Below are 11,690 nucleotides of genomic sequence, written 5' to 3'. Positions count from 1 at the left end.
TAGCCAACATTTACGTCTTCCCATAATAAGACTCCATTCTTAGTTTTTCGTGACTTTTACCAAATTTAACCATTTGAGTGGAGGAAAAGGGTAGGAGGTATCTAGTCGTGGGGAAATGAGTAGAAGATGCTGTGGACATTGTTGCTGTCCATCAGTTTGTTACTCCAACAGGCACATCTGTGTAATGGAACTAAAGGTCCGGATCATTTGTATGGTACACGTAGGCAACAATATGATGCTCCTTGATTTGGGGAGGGTGGGTTCACTTTACTTTTTAGAAGCCAAAACTTGTTCTTGAGAAGAATCCGGGTTATATAGTTAATGAGACTGTTGCCCTTACCTCATTTGTTGCAAAAGTTGGAAGGTTGGTAGTGAAAGAGGCAGGAATTGTAGGAAAAGAAACATTAGCCCATTGCTGAGGTAGCTGAATGCTTCCTTTAAGAAATGGATTCCATACCTGCCTCTTGCAAAGAGTTTCTATTTAAGGCTAAGCAAGTCTTTAAACTAGACTTTTCCTGCATGGTAAGTAATAGGGGTGTGCAAAGCAGGCCCTATTTGATTCAGATTCGGCCCAAATCAAAGACAGTGATTTGATTAGTTGATTTGGATTACTGTCCCTGATTCAATTCAGCTGAATCCGAAGCTAAAGATTCAATGCTGATTCAGAGAATCGGGAATTCGGACATAGACAAACCTTTAAATGTTTTTTCTACATACCTCAAGGTACCGACATGGCTTGTGAATGCTGCAATGCTGGGGCACATGGAGCATCCCACAGGAGCATGGGGGAGGGCCCCCCATGTGCTCAGTAGCGAACCTGGAAGTGGACCAGAAGTACTTCCAGTCCACTTCCGGATCCACTGGGGAGCACACTGGGGGGCCCCCCGTACGGGGGGGGGCCCGTACCCTTCCCGACTCAGTGATCAGCCATGGGGGGACCCCAGGTGCCCCCCTCCTAGACCCAGGAGGCACCAGTCACTGAGCCAGAGGGATGCAGGGAGCACCCCTGTGCACTCCCTGGTGGACCCAGAAGTGGACCAGAAGAAGGGGGTCGGACTCGATGATTGGGGGTCGGACTTGATGATCTATTGAGGTCCCTTCCAACCCTAGCATCTATGAATCTATGAATCTAAGTGCTTCTGGTCCATTTCTGGGTCTGCTGCTGAGCGCACTGGGGAACCCCCCAGTGCTCCTGTGGGATGATCCATGTGCCCCAGGATTGCAGCATTCATGAGCTGCCTGGTACCTAGAGGTATGTAGAAAAAACATTTAAAGCTGTGTCTATGTCCAAATCACCGAATCTTTCTGAACCTCTCTGAATTGATTCGGAGGGTTCCAATTTGATTCCGAGAGATTAAAGGGTCCTCTGATTTGATTTGGATTCAGAGATTTGGCCACCAAATCAGAGACCGAAGTTTTGCATAGCCCTAGTAAGTTACTATGCGGTCCTCCTCTCTGGATGCCTGATTTTCAGACGTGCTAAACATTTATAGCTGTGCATGAAGATAGGCAAACTAAACTGACAGGCAAAAACTGACTTGCTTAGCCAACTTCCAGAAAGAAGGGAAAATAATTTATACCTTCAGAATTCCCTACAAAAATCAACACGTTCATTCTCTGATACTGTCCCTGAATTGTATGTGCTATATTCCCCATTACAGAGAAAGGGAAACAGAGTCACAGAATAAGAAATGGAGATTGATTCAAGAGAAAAGTGTGTAGTTCTCAAAAGATTAAGGAGTTAAGCTTATAGAATGATAAAGCGTGTTTATTCAGAGAGCAGTCCCCTGCCTTCAATTCTGCTGTTCCCTCCTGCAGTCCCTGGCAAATGTAATAACTTATACATAACACTTAAAGGTATCCACTAGGGGTGTGCAAAGTGGGCATCATTTGATTCAGATTTGAATTTGGCCTGATTCAGGGGACAGTGATTTGATTCGCTGATTCGGATCACTGTCCCGATTTGATTTGGCCAAATCTGAATCTGAAGATTTGATTCTGATGTGGAGAATCAGCAATTCAGCCATAGACACGGCTTTATATCTTTTTTATACATACCTCAAAGTACGAGGCGTGGCTTGTGAATGCTGAGATAGTGGGGTGGATGGAACATCCCACAGGATCACGGGGCGGGGGCCCCTGCATGCTCAGTGCCACACCCAGAAGTGGATTGGAAGCAATGTTTCCTCTAAGGAGTAGCAGTCTGTGAGCATGCCACTTTGGTCCGTGAGCGCACCGCTTCGGTCCGTAAGCGCACCGCTTCGGTCCCGCCTCCCCCTTTTGGCGCGGCGCAGTCTGCCAGTAAGTGTCCCAAAGTAAGTGTCCAGGTGGAAGCAGGCAGGGTTCAGCCAGCAGACAAAGATAAGCTCCTCACTCCTCATGCAGGGCAGGCAGCGGCTCCTCCCCGAGGCAAGGCAGGAGCAGGGGCAGGGGCAGGGACGGTGACAGGGGCAGGGACAGGGATGGGGATCGGGACAGGGGCTGGCGCAGGCTCTGCTGGCTCCAGGAAACTGCTCCATGGGCTCCGCCAGCTCCAGGGAACTGCTCCATTCCCCTGCATCACCTCAGGGAGCGAGGAGGCACATGGCTTCCGAGCTGGGGAGTGGAGCAATTCCCCAGAGCCAGCGGAGCCCAAGCCAGCCCCAAGACCCCATCCCCGCCTTGCCTCACCTCGGGAAGCAGCCGCTGCCTGCCCCGCATGAGGCTCTATCAGCTCCGGTAAACTGCTCCGCCAGCTCTGGGGAACTGCTCTACTCCCCAGCCCTGATACCATGAGCCTTCTCACTCCCTGAGGCAATGTGGGGAAGCAGAGCAGTTCCCCAGAGCTGGCAGAGCCTGCAAAGCAGTTCCCTGGAGCCAGTGGAGCAGGCACCATCCCCCAGCCCCAGGCTCACCCCAATCCCCATCTCTGTCTCCATCTCTGTCCCTGCCCCTGCCCCCACCTTGGGGAGGTACTGCTGCCTGCCCTGCATGAGGAGTGAGGAGCTTACTTTCGGTAAGTGTCCCACACCAGACCTGGTGCCTCTACTGTACTCCACGCCCAGCTCCTCTCCGGGCGGGTGCACGGCCTTAAAAAGTTTGTGTGTGGCAAGATTTTTACTTGTGCATGGCCGCGCAAGTGCGCAGCTTAGAGGGAACACTGATCAGAAGTACTTCTGGTCGACTTCTGGGTCCACCACCAAAAGCACAGGGGACCCCCATTTTGCCCCTCCCAACTAAGCAATCAGCTGAGGGGGAACCCCAGGACCCCCCCCCCCAGACCCAGGAGGCACCAGTTGTAGAGCCAGGAGGTGGGTTGGGGTTCCCCACCAGACCATTGGATTGTGGGTATTTAGGACTTGAAATGTTGTGACAGAATCCGTATTAGTTTGCAAACTCTTTAAATTCAAGACAGTTGAATTGAGGTCCATTGTCTGTTATCACAATTTGTGGAATTCCAAGTCTAGCAAAAATCAATTTGATGTAAGTTATGACATGGTTTGGTGTTGTGTTTTCAAGCAATGAAAATTCAGGATGGTGAGAATAATAATCCTGCACCAATACAGATTTTTTCCTGCATGTATGAAGAAGTCATTGCATAAATAAGTCAATGCCCCCTCAATACCACGGAGCTATGGGCTTCTTCATGACTGTCATGGGCTCTATTCTTTGTGCAAATCTGTACAGTCCTTTACAGGATCTTCTATGTCATTATTTATGTTGGGACAATTTAGAGTACCCATTGCCCCACTTTTGCATTTTTCAATGCCTAGATTCCCTGCATGTATTCTGTTTAACATGTCTTTCCTTGGAACTGCTGGAACAAGAAGTCATGAACCTTTGAACAAAATGCCATCCAGTACTGACAGCTCTTCCTTGAACTGAGAGTAGGCACTAGGTATATGTTTTCCAGGCCAACCAGCACAAATAGCTGTTATCACTTTTTGCAATGTGGTGTCCAGAGCAGTAGCTTCTGTAGTTAGTGCCCACTTTTTATTTGTAATAGGAATCATTCTTATAATTAGATTAACATGTACTATGTCTGGAAGTCTGGAATTCTGTCATTTTCTGTGGTGTCATATGCTCTGGACAATGTATCTGCAATAAGTAGAGGTTTTCATGTACTATATGCGTAGATCATACATTTGTAGTTGAAAGAAAAGTCTCTGTAATCTGGATGGCATGTGTAATAACCCTTTCTTTGTTATAGCTACTGAAGATTTATGATCCCATATATGAATATATTACATTTCTTAAAGCCATATACCAAAGATAAACTTTCTCTCTCAATTTGTGCACAGAGGCACTTTGAATTTGAGAGTGCCTTAGATGCATCTCCAGGTTTCCCAATGTTTTTGAAGCAAAGCTTCTTCAATGCCTTCTTTAGAAGCATCTGTTGACAATTTAATGGGTGTTTTAGAGTCATAGTATTTTAGTACTGGAGCTTTCATTATTTTTTCCTTCAATTTTTTTTAATTCAGCTTCATGTTCATGTTTCTATATCCACTGAGGATTATTTCATAGGAGTGATCTAAGGTTTTTGGTCTGCTCTGCTATGTTAGGTAGATATTTCCTTATAAAATTGATCATTCCCAGTAATCTTAGCACTTCATCCTCATCTGTAGGGGGTGGCATGTTTGTAATGACTTTAACCCTTGCAAGATCAATTTGCATCCCTTCTTCAGAGAGCCTTTCTCCCAGATCTGTTATTCCTTTGACCTTGAATTTGCATTTTTGTTTGTTCAGTTTCAAACTTGCTCTGTGAGCTCTTTCTAGTGACTTTCTTAGCCACACATACTGTTCTTCCATAGTATTTCCTCAAACTAAAACATCATCATTGATGTATACATGATGATAATACATCATCATTGATGGTTCATTGAACCATAGTTCAATGAAGACCTTCAAAAATTGTTGCACCTTTTCAGTGAAATTCTTCAGATGCAGAATACAGTCCAAAAGGAAGCTTGCAAAAACAATACTTGCCAAAGGGAGTACTGAAGGGACATAATCTAGTGCTATTCCTTTCTAGGGGAACTTGCCAAAACTCAGAAGAGGCATTCAAAGTGGAGAAATATTTAGCTTTTTGGTAACATGTCAAAAGCTCTTCCATGGTGGAAATGGGAAAGTGCTCCCTTTTGATGTACCTGTTTATTTGCTTAGGATCCAGACACAATCTCAAGGATCCATCTTTTTTTTTTTCTATTATGACCAGTGAATGAACCCAAGCAGTTGATTGCTCCACTTTTCCTATTATGTCAATGTTAACTAATCTCTCTAATTTATTTTTCAGTTTCTCCCTTAGTACAAGGGGAACATTTATTGGAGCATATACAGTGGGAGTATTTGGTTTTCTTAATTCTACCTTGTACTCAGTTGACAGTTTCCCTATCCCTTGAAACACATCATAAAACTCTTCTTCTATGTTCTTGCTTTTCTAGTCCCATCAATGACATCCATTCTCTTAATCAAACCTAGTTGTACAAGTTCACAACCCAATAATTGGCACTAGCTCTCCTGGGACTGCTATAAACTGAAATTTTACTATATTACCCTTTTGTCTAACATACAGTGCACAAATACCCTTGGCTGCAATCATGTTTCCATCACATGCTCTAAGTATCACTTTCTGATTCTCATAATCCACAGGTTTAGTTTTTATTTTTTGAATAATGTGTTCTGGTATTACATTGACCTGTGCCCCTGTATCTAAGTTAAAAGTTATCATTAGTCCATTGGTGTCCAGGGTGATTGTTCAGTCCTCAAAAGAATGGACTTCTTGTATTGTGCCAATGAGGAATTCTTCTTTTTCCTCATTGCACACAGAATGCACCTGCTGTGTCTTGTGTGTTGCATCCTGCTCCTTTCTGCAAACTCTTGTAAAGTGATTGAATCTTTTGCATTTGTTGCAGCACATACCAAATACAGGGCATTGCGTAGGATTGTGGTAACCCTCACTGCATCTTCAGCTGACTGTGCTTCTTCAAGGAATTCTCTTTGGTCTTCATTTGCCTGCTTCATAGTGAGGTCCTCCTTTCTGTATTGTTTGCATGGTGTCTTAGGTTTTTGCAGTCTTGCAATCCTGTCTAGTTCAGCTTATTCTGTTATTTTTCCTCCAGCTTTTGCAGCCTGGCACTTATTATCTTAGCTGCTTGGCACATTCTAACTGCCTTTCCCAAATTAAACTCAGGATCCTCTAGCAGTCTTTTCAAGAGGCTTGTATCCCTTATACCCAATACTATTTGGTCTTTGATCATGGACTTTTTTAGGTCTCCAAAGTTTCATGTCTGTCTCAGCAGTCTGAGGTCTTTGATAAACTCCACTATTCTTTCACAATCTTTCTGCTGTCTCACGTGGAACTCATACCGTTCAAAGGCTTCATTTTGTTTGGATATACAATATTCCTCAAACTTTTTTATTACTGTGCCATAGCTTTTCTGTTTTGCTTCTGACAGTTATAGACTATTATAAAGAGACAGTTTCTGGGCCTGCTATATTTAAAAAAATAGCTACCTTGAGTGAATCCTCCTTCTTTGTAGCTCCACTGGCCATCATACATATGGTGAAGCTCTCCTTAATTTTTTTCCAGTTTTCTGCTGCATTGCTGGACAGCTTTAACTCCTCTGGAATTCTGAGATGCTCCATTTTTTTCTATCTTTGCACCCCACTCCTGGTACCAAGTGTAGTTCTCAAAAGATTAATATTAATAGAACAATAACGCTTGTTTATTCAGAGAGCAGTCCCCTGTCTACAGTTCTGCTGCTCCCTCTTGCAATCGGGGACCGATCTGGCGGGCCAGGCCAAGCAACAAGATGGAACAGTCACAAACTCTGCCGCGACTGATTCAGGCTGGACATAAGAAAGAACTTCTTCACTGTCCGAGCCCCCAAGGTTTGGAATAGACTGCCACCAGAGGTGGTTCAAGCACCTACTTTGAACACCTGAATGCTTATCTTGCTGGGATCCTAAGATCCCTGCTGACTTCCTGCCCCTGGGGCAGGGGGCTGGACTCGATGATCCTCCAGGGTCCCTTCCAGCCCAAATGTCTATGAAATCTATGAAATCCCTGGGCAAATGTAACAACTTATACATAACGCCCTTAAAGGTATCCACACGCAAAGGAAGGGGATAATAAATTAGAATTTCTGCCCTTCCCCCTGGTCTTTTTTTCAAAATAAAACTCATACAACTATGTAATTATTTAATATAGGTAAAACCTTCCCTGAGGTGCCTTCATTAAAAAGCATACATCCCTATGTAACCAGCCTAGACTTTTCAGCTAAGATTGTTTGCTAATGAAGAAAAGCTAAAGGCAAAAATGAGATCAAAATAAATGCTGAGTAATTTCCCATTAGTATTTGAATAATTTTAATTATTTTGTTCTAGTTACAGGGAACAGTGGCAAATTTTCTTTTATGGGCTTTCTGTTACCACCTACCTCATTGATAGACAGATATAATATAGTTGTAGGTTAAGTAACTTTATTTAGTTCTCACCTATATGGAACTCACCCTATTTAAAAATCCATCCTGCTATTTTATGTCCTGTTATAAGCAGCACCCTAATCCTTGGACCCCAGTGATTTTTTTTGAGTGGCACCTACTACTAACAGCTAAGCCATCAAAGTAGCTCTCTTTTTTCAATCTTTTAAAAAAATAGAAATGAAAAATGTGATATATTCTTAATGATCTGAACATTATGAATATCAGGAATATATTAGGTACTATAAAATGGGATTATGATAGGTCGGTAATAAGGATGTAATGTTTCCGTGAATATAGGTATAATGAAAGGGAGATTTTGCATCAGTGACCTCTGCATGAAAATGCTGAAGACTGACAGTATTTCTAAAATGTATTAAGAGAAATAACAGTAACAGTTTTCATGCTAATGCAACATATAGAGGTTAATGGCTTTTCCATTTTAATTGAATCTGATGCAAAATCCCTCTGACCCATCTTTATGCTTTTAAATTAGAACAATTATGTTACAGAGATCTGCTGTCCCATTATTGAATAGTAGTTGACTTCTTACAGTGACTCCTGTGCTATACTGCAGTGTTCTGCCCTCATAGTCCATGGGAGACAAGTGGCCTGTAAAATCCTTTAATGTTGTTGGAAGCCATAAGAAATTGAACAATTAAATTTGAAGTTGACTGGAAAACCAAAACATTGATTACTCATTTTATCTCATGGGCCAGGAAAAGATGGGAACTACAAATACAGTGAAAGAACAGAATCTAGTTAAATTATTCTCAGTTACATTAGATCACTAGAGGTATAAGCTTAAAACATATTTGTGATATTGCTCCTTTGCCACTGACTCTCAAATGTATTTGCTCAAATTAGTGCCTCAGTTATTATCCTCATTCTTGTTGAATATTTTTTTCCCAAAAAGCAAACAGGTGCACATTTTCTTCTCTTCCTTGACATGCCTTACCTTCTTCTATTGTAGCATGAACTGAACTAATGTAACTGATGTTAACATAAAGTGTAATAATAGTGAAATATAACCATATTAGTCTTGTCCTGTAAGCAACTTGAAAACTCCATTTTGTATCCTTCTGCTTGACATAAGTGAATGAACTCTGTATAGCCTTTATGTAAGAGTGTGTGTAAAAGGGTGAATGGTGAGAGAATGGCATAGAAACAGGAGAAGAAAATTTAACTGTTTATGTAGCAAGAAGGCACCAGATGTGTAAATTACCAGCCAGTAACTAACTAACAAATGGCTGAAGAATCCCTTTGAAGCTCAAGGCCACAAAGGAGATAACAGAAGAAGAAATGCTGCCATGTGGGCAGCAAAAACACTCCAAGGCTAAGGTAAGCTTAAAACAAAAGAAGAACAACCACAAAAACAGAAGCTGGGTATGAAAAACCCCTAAAGCACTGAAACAAAGGATGCCAATCCTTATAAAAGAACACTTTGAAAATGCCAAGGTGGGTGAGTCTCTACTGCTGTTTTATCGGAGCACAAATGTATCTGTTTACCCCACTCCAGCTGTTATCTTCAAATCTGCTATCTTCAAATCATCATCTACTCAATAAGCACGGGTTGGCCACCCCGGGCTGATATTGAGCAAATATTGCTGGTAACCGTATCTGGTGTATGTGTGGATGAAATGGTTGTTTTGTGTATGTGTATGCCTGTGTGTAATGATGTGTATGATGACTTGTGTGTGTTGGTATGAATGGTGTGCCCGAACCCCTATGTCTAACTCATGTGATCAATAAATGCAGCACCTTGCCTTTAAGTGTTGCTCATGATTTGAGCAATTGGCAATTTGAGTAAAACTACGTCCATCTCCTAAAAACATAATGGATAAAAGCTATCATTGCTCATGTGATAGCATAAAGACTTGGTCCACTGATTGTTTAGTATGCTTAAGAGTTTTGCTACACATCTGTTCAATGACAAGTCTACTGAATAAGACAGTCACTTAGGACATGGGGAATCTTGATTTGGAGCTGGGTTTGTAGGGAAGCATGAGAGCTTGTGTAGCTGTATGTGTATCACTTGGTTGAAAGTTAGATGTCTATGGGGTTAAATTGCAACTAAATGATGGTTTTCAGAATACTAGTGGTACCCAGATAATGGATTTGTGATCCTAAGAACCTTAGAAGATCTGAACTTAACTTGTTTATTCTGGTTTTCACATAATAATGACTTCCAGGTTCCCTCCATGGAACTCACTAGGATTTTGTCATGGTCTTCAGTGGAATCAGGATTTTTCCTATAGATTCTATTCACCCTTACAATACTCGTCTTGGAAATTAAGGTGATTTTAATGAGATCCATAAAGTATGAGCATCCTATTCTTCATATTATATTGGACACTTTTCAACTTGTCAAAAATACAGAAATACTGGGTTCCTTTCCAAAACCTGAAATAATAATTTTCTCATTTGTGCACGTTACACAGTGTTTTTATTATTAATGGCCATGTTGAAATACTAATAACTAAAGCCTGGAAATGAAATATGTATGTTGATACATAAAGATATCCTTAAAGCCAATACATTTCAGTTATAATATGTCACATAATTCGGGACTTCATATTTTGTACCAGCTTGTGGTAGAGTAGTTAAGGAACAATCAAGCATTTGTCACTAATTAACATTGTCATTATGTTTGTGTGACATGTAAATTGTGATAATGAGTGGAGAACCTTCAGCATTTGGAATAACATACTGTGTTTATTTTCTATCACAGAAGGAATTTAATAAACATCTGGAAGTGGGGGTGTCTTTGTAGTGGCAGTCAAAGAAGGATGAGTGAAGATAATGAAAAAGAGAGGTTAAAATCATAAGGCATGATAATAACTTTATTTCTCTGCATTACTGAGTGGATCCATGATATAATATCTGAGTCATGATTTGAAGAATCAGTGTGGCATTCCAGTCTGAGATTATGAACTCTTTATATAAATCTTTATTATCCTACACATTCTATTTTGATTTTGAGGCCAGTCTGCCATGTTTATCAAGTTTTTACTTCTCTATCATTATACAGTGGTGGCACAGGATTAACAATGAACAGTTTTCCAATGAAACATAATTTTGTGATAAAATTCAATTTTTTTTTATTTTTTTTTTTGCAGAAAAAAATATTAGCTTTGACAACATTTCATTGCACCTCTGGCAGGTTTTGACAGCTAGAAAATTATATTTAGAGGTTTGCTTTTGAGAATTGGCTTGTAAGTAAAGTAGATATTGTTGCATTAGAACAATGGTCCAGGGCAATGGCAAGGGTTAACTGGTTTTAAAAGCCTGTTTGTGACAATTTCCTTCAAGGCCCACTGTGTCTGACCCAGGCAAATAGCAAGCAGACACACAGGACGGGAAATTGAAGACATGTACCACACTGCTCCATAACATGAACAGTGTAACCAGAGATAAGGTATGCTGCAGGTCATAGTGCCAAACTGCAGAGCCCTTGGGATTTCTGGTTTTGGTAGATGGACAAAATTAGGAGAAACTGGTTAATAACCAAATTAAGATGTGTGCATATAATGGGTTTGTGAAACAAAGAAATATGCTGTCAGGACTGAACATAGACAGTATGATGACCACAAGCAGACCAATCAACAATGTCCAGAGATGAAGGGTAATCAGAAGAGAGAAAGAATACAAGAGGAGAGATTCCAGAGCAGCAAAGGGCCCCCAAGAGGGGAACCCAAGGCTACCATGGATAGAGGGCATACCACCAGCCCATCTCACCCACTCCACTGGGGAGGGGGGAGGGCCTCAGCCTTCAACCTCTAGGCTCCTGACATCTGACATTCAAGAAAAAACCTCAGGGTGAAGCTAGCATATTGGCCAGATGTCCCTTCCTTCTGATGACAGCTCTAGGACTGGTAGATATAGAATTGTTTGCATTATTCTTATCTGCTGTAACTATGTATCAATAAAATTTGCCTATTATCAAATGGAGAGGTTGTGGTCAGTCTGGGGGTTTTGGGTCCGCCCAGAACAAGGTATCTGGATCACAAATCCACTGTCAACATGTTCCCAATGAAAACTCACCTTATTTCTTACCACCTTTCTTCCTGAACTGCTCTGGAGCTAAAGATTCATAGATTCATAGATGTTAGGGTCGGAAGGGACCTCAATAGATCATCGAGTCCGACCCCCTGCATAAGCAGGAAAGAGTGCTGGGTCTAGATGACCCCAGCTAGATGCCTATCAAACCTCCTCTTGAAGACCCCCAGG

The sequence above is a fragment of the Alligator mississippiensis genome, chromosome 2 (assembly GCF_030867095.1).
Source record: "Alligator mississippiensis isolate rAllMis1 chromosome 2, rAllMis1, whole genome shotgun sequence".
In the NCBI taxonomy this organism is placed as follows: Eukaryota; Metazoa; Chordata; order Crocodylia; family Alligatoridae; genus Alligator; species Alligator mississippiensis.
This window is presented reverse-complemented; position numbering follows the sequence as displayed.